We start from the raw sequence: 6,000 nt of genomic DNA, 5'->3' as shown, positions 1-6,000 counted from the left end.
TTTGATTTCTTAGACCCTGCTGGTATTAGGCTGTTAGGCCGGTGGGTGTCTTTCATTTTCTTTATCTAATCTTCTCTCTCATGTTATGTGTTATGTTATGTGGTTTATTCATCTCATTACATACAATTTTCAAATCATTTGATTTGATGTACAGGAGACATGTCAAGGTTTACAAAAGAAACTTTTTTCACTTTTTTAAGAGAAATACAAAAGTTTACATTATATTTTACATTTCTAAGTTTCAGCTACACATGTACATAAAATAATAAATGTATTACAATCCCTGTGTTCAGATTGTGAAGCTGTCCTCAATGAATTCATTGACAGAATAATAACACTTTTCCACCAGTAGAGTAAAGAGCAATCTTTTCAGTGAACCAATCTCCATTTTAAATATATTACTGCCTTTTATTTTATTGAAAATTTTTAACCCCATATACTCTGGTGTTTGGGCATAAAGTTTTAAACGATGTGTTGGAAGTTTGAAGTTATCTCTGTGGCGAGTGCTGTAGTTGTGGTCAAAACGGAAATTGTCTAGTGTATGTTGATTTCTATATAGGAACACCACCATCTCATATATGTAAAGTGAGGGGATAGATAGTACTTTTAAATTTTTTAACAATGGTCGACAGGATTCCCGTTTTTTTGCAAAACACATGTTTCTAATTACTTTCTTTTGTAATACTAGGAGCCTAGTGACATTTGCTGAATTTCCCCAGAAGATTATGCCATAACGAATAACTGACTCAAAGTAGCAGTGATAAACTATCTTTCTGGTATCCATGTTTGTGGCACCTGACAAAATACACATTGCAAATGCTAAGTTGTTCAGTTTATTTGCTAAGTAATCTATGTGTACCTTCCAATTTAAATTTTTGTCAAGATTTAGGCCTAAGAACTTCACGTGGTTTGCTTCTGTTATATCCTGATCATTGCAAGTTATCTTTATTTCACTCCTTTCTACTGATTTAGCTTCAAATTGCATCATTTTGGTTTTAGTTACATTTAGTTTTAGTCCATTTTGACAGAACCAAGATTCAAGTTTTTCTAAAGTATTTTTGGCTTTTTCTGGAATATTTTCAGATGCCTCATTTTCAATTAGAACTGATGTATCATCAGCAAATAAGACTGAATGAACATCAATAGCAAGAGGTAGGTCATTTACGTAAAAAAGAAACAGATAGGGACCCAATATCGAACCTTGTGGGACTCCTTGGGGAACTGTTTTCCAGTCTGATGAATAATTGGTTCCATTTGAAGTTAAAATTACTCTTTGTTTCCTACCTGACAGGTAAGAGCTAAACCATTTTAAAGCAGTGTCTCTGATTCCATACATCTGTAATTTGTGGAGGAGTAATGCATGGTTCACTGAATCAAAAGCTTTAGTCAGATCACAGAATATACCTGTGACCTTTCTACCTTTATCTAATGTAGAGCATATTTTTTGGATAAACTCATTTATAGCATTCGCAGTGCTTTTACCCTGTTGGAATCCGAACTGGTTTTTAAAAATTATATCATTTACAGTAAGAAAGTTATTAATTTGTTTTGCTGCAATCTTTTCAAACACTTTAGAGAAGACCGGCAAGAGAGAGATAGGGTGGTAATTCCCCATATCTTCTGTCGATCCTTTCTTGAATAGAGGTTTGATCTCACCATATTTCAATACCTCTGGAAAGCATCCCTGTTCATAAGATTGATTTATAATAGTTGACAGTGGTTGGGAAATAATATCGTACACATACTTGATTACAGATGTTGTTATTTCATCCCACCCATGTGAGGTTTTGTTTTTTAGAGACAATATTTCCTTTTCCACATCCCTTTGGGTTATTTTTTCAAATTGTTTAAAAGATGTGTTCTGGCTGTTTTCCAAATTTGTGATGCCCTGATAGAATGTTATATCCACATCCGATCTTACTACGTTTAGGAAGAATTCATTGAAACGACTTGACATCTGAACAGGGTTTACTATAATTTCATTTTCATGTCTAATTTTCAAAATCTCATGAATTTTTACTTTGGCTCCTAGTTCAGACTGAACAACTGACCACACTGCTTTTGTCTTATTTCTGTGTTCTCGTATGAATTTATTATTCGCCATTTTTTTAGCTGCCGCCACAACTTTCCTAAATACAGCTTTATATTGTTTGACATAAATAATATAAAACAGTGGGACCTCCTCAGGCATCGTGAAGCCAACCTTCCTAGGAGCACAAGTCCGTAAGACTGAGCTGGGATTCATGTGATAAGATCAGTAACCTATCCATGTAAAAATCTTCATACATGCAAGCCTCAAAAGAAGCATCAGATATGAATGCTGAGGAAGCACTGCTGTGGCTGAACAGAATGAGAGAACAAATCCTGGATTGGCAGCAGAAGTAGAAGTAGTAGTTACACTATTCTGTATATCCACAATGTGTCCGAAGAAACTTTTAGCAACACTTGTATCTGAACAGTGAGAACTGTGTTGTGGATGAGCATTATTAAATTTATATTCATCACCATCAGATGATAGAAAGGCAGCAACTGAGTAGTGGCTGTGATACTGAAGGTTTCACCCTGGCTGCCTGCTCTAACGTTCTGACGACTTCAAAGTGTGAGTGTGCATCTGGGTTATATCGGCTTATTCCCTCAAACCACCTTCCACTTCTTTACAAGATGACTTATTTGGAATTTGCAGCCACTCTTCTTTACTGAATAGCTGGCTGCTGGAAACCCTCTTGACTTCTTCTCCATTGAATAACGCTAGGTACAGGAATTTTAGACTCTTTCTACTTTGAATAGCCGGCTGCTGGAAACCCTCTCTACTTCTTCTCCATTGAATAACGCTAGGTACAGGAATTTTAGACTCTTTCTACTTATGAAATAAGTAGACATACAAACTTTACTTTTTGTCAACTAGTGGTGTATTTGACCTCCATTCACAATAAAAATATCACTTTCCACATCAATATGTAACTTCCTGCAAGTATCTCGTACAGTCGGGCATTAGAAACAAATAGAGTTACAGTTAAAAGAAAGTTGGCTTGGATATCATGACCTTTCTTAACATGAATCATAAAATGAGTCTTGCCTCTAACAAAATTGCGTCCAGAGTCTACAAGAGTACCTTTTTTCAACTGTCCTTGTTTTAATAACAATAGCCAATGACACAATAAGCATAGAGCTGCATATAAACTCCATGGTTCTTCTTTACACACTCACTCTTCCAAGGATGATGTCACTATTAAGAGTTTGTTTCCTTCTTTACATGTTTGTGTCTAATGTCTATTTAGAACACAACAATTCATTCTTTTAGTGCTGGCAATAATGAACAATGCACTTGTGCCTAGGAAAAACACAACCACATTGCTCAAGAATGTATTTATATACTTTAATAAATTGATGTTCTGTCTTATTACTATCACTGTTGTGTCACCCAATGTCAGTAACTTGTACTAGGTAAAGGTATTGAAACAAAAATATCAATATTGTATCAAATTTCGAGATCAGTTTCTGAAGTTATAGGAAAATATTGGTGTACTCTCCAGTTGTTTCAGTGAAGTTTGAAATATTTTCTAACTTCAAGCACATATTCTCCAACAATAGATGTTCCCTCACTTTTGAGAAACGGTGCATGCTGATTGTCATATACTGTAATAGCTCTAGCAGTGAGATGGTTGTACAACAGTTTTCGTACATCTTCAAAGAATGAGATTTCTTACCAAAAAAAAAACCAATTTTAAATTAATTGTCCTTTTTGTAATTTCAGTTCCAGCCTACAACAAAGATTTTTTTACTCTGTTTCATTTTTAACTCATTTAACATATGTTTTATATTATTTGTATTAGCTTTATTAGTAATTTCAGGTCTTTTAGTAATAATTTTCCAGTAATTTGAGGTCATAAAAATCTGGGCCCTGCGATTAAAGGTCCTTTTTCATAGTCATAAACTAAAGCCGTTGGCACACAGACCATGCTGTCAAATGTCAACATCAAGTGTGCCGAATTCAACGTGCTGGTGAACATTAAGAAATGATGCTACTTCTGTATACAGAGCGTGTGACTTAACATGGTGTATGCAATCACGATGCGTTCCAGCAACAGTTCTTGGCTGTGTCTGGCTTGCAAATCACACTGTGTATGAAATGCGTCGATGTAAAGTGCCTATGTTAGCTCTATTATAATGCACATTTCTTCCATTATCCACATGCTAGTCATATTGTTCTGTCTGTAGTACACATAAAAAAAGCCTCAGTAGCCATGGGCTTATTATGAGGCAAAAAGGAAAGTACCTGGTAAGGACATCAGGTTATCAAAGTTCCATGACAAATAGTGAAAAAAAATTTATATAGTTTTCACACAAGATAGAAATTATTTGATCATTTTCACTTTTTAGTCAAATCCCAAGGTCAGTTCTTACTTATCACTGTGCCAATTCAGCAGCAGAATCTTTACAACTTCTGAAATACAAACCTTAAACCAAGAAAGTGCATATCTTACTGCAAGTACTGCAAGCTGCTTTCTAGATCAAGCTAATCAAACAAACTTACTCTTCAGAAAGAGTGCACTTGTATTTACATAACACCAAATATTATACAATATATTTTTATTAAACCAATAAGAAAATATCAGAAATGATCAGAAAACTGAAGGTCAGTACAAAAAATTTTGGTTGCAGCAATATACGAACCAACAACAGATCAGCTGATGTCTTACAAGTCCACAGTGTACTCATTGTGCTATACCAACCATGACTGTTTAGCACCATGCTTTGCATATTACCATCTCCTGAAAACTTAACTGTAGATTTGTTATTGACTGAAAGCTTTAATTGTAGATCTTTTATTAACTGGAATTTAATTATAACAAATTGTATCAAGAACATTCCATTTTTTATGAATCTTCAGCATACCGTTGCCTTGAAACATCATACTTTCTTAATACGCAAATTACAATAATATTTGCTCACCAATATGGAAGTTCACATAATTCTAATATAGCATACTACACAATTAATTATGGCTTTTTGAGAGTTCCTGAATTTGCTGATGCTTAAGAATGGCATGTTTACATATGGGCTTCTAGTGAAAACCAGTATGGTGTACCACGACTCTCTACTGAATAGAGATGGTGTAAATGTGACATAGGTGGCATTCTTCCATCTCACTGGTCAACGTTCAAATACCCGTGTAGAATATCTGATATGCTAGATATTGCTCTAAACATTTGGAAAGACTCCGGATGTATTTTTTTCCATGCTATGACGTCAGAAATGCGGCATGCTGAGCGCTCAGTGTTCGAATGCAGGGTTCATGCACTGACACCTTAGTGAATTCTCATTAGGGGCAGCTGCCCCCACTGCCCCATACTCCGCCCCCCCCCCCCCCCCCCCTCCTCCACTACTAACCTGTCGGTGCTCCTGTATCAGTTGCTACCATTAATGTTCCCTTATCACTGTCATATCTGCCACAAACATAGCATTTTACTTTTATTTTGAACTCTTACAGTACAAAAATCTTTTGCGTTCAAGATTTGGAGGGTAGGTGGATAAATGAAAATGTATCTGTTTCATTCATTAAGTACTGTTATCTGCAAGCACTATTCCAACAGATAGTGGGTACAATGTAACTATCACTAAACTGTCAGTCGCCAGTGATTTCCAAGTATTAATCTCTTAATCATAAACACTAATGTTCCCTAAGTAAATATCATTGTACAAAAACTTTTCTTGCTGTCTGGTCATAAATCTCCTAAAATTGGAAATAGGCATTTTGAACTAAGTTACTAATGTGTCACAGAACAATTAGCTGTTTAAGATTCTCATCATAGGATACAACGAAGCTTTCGTCTGAAAAGGCATGAAATTGGAATTGACAGAATTGTATTCCACTCTGTAATAACTGCCTGTTGCAGTTCCAGTCCAGGTTGAAATAACAGTTTCAATTTAACTTACATGTTCAATCTATCAAACAGCCTGCTAAGATTTAATTAACTTTATCAGTGAGGGTTGAATTTG

The sequence above is a fragment of the Schistocerca cancellata genome, chromosome 5, assembly GCF_023864275.1.
Source record: "Schistocerca cancellata isolate TAMUIC-IGC-003103 chromosome 5, iqSchCanc2.1, whole genome shotgun sequence".
NCBI classification, from domain to species: domain Eukaryota; kingdom Metazoa; phylum Arthropoda; class Insecta; order Orthoptera; family Acrididae; genus Schistocerca; species Schistocerca cancellata.
This window is presented reverse-complemented; position numbering follows the sequence as displayed.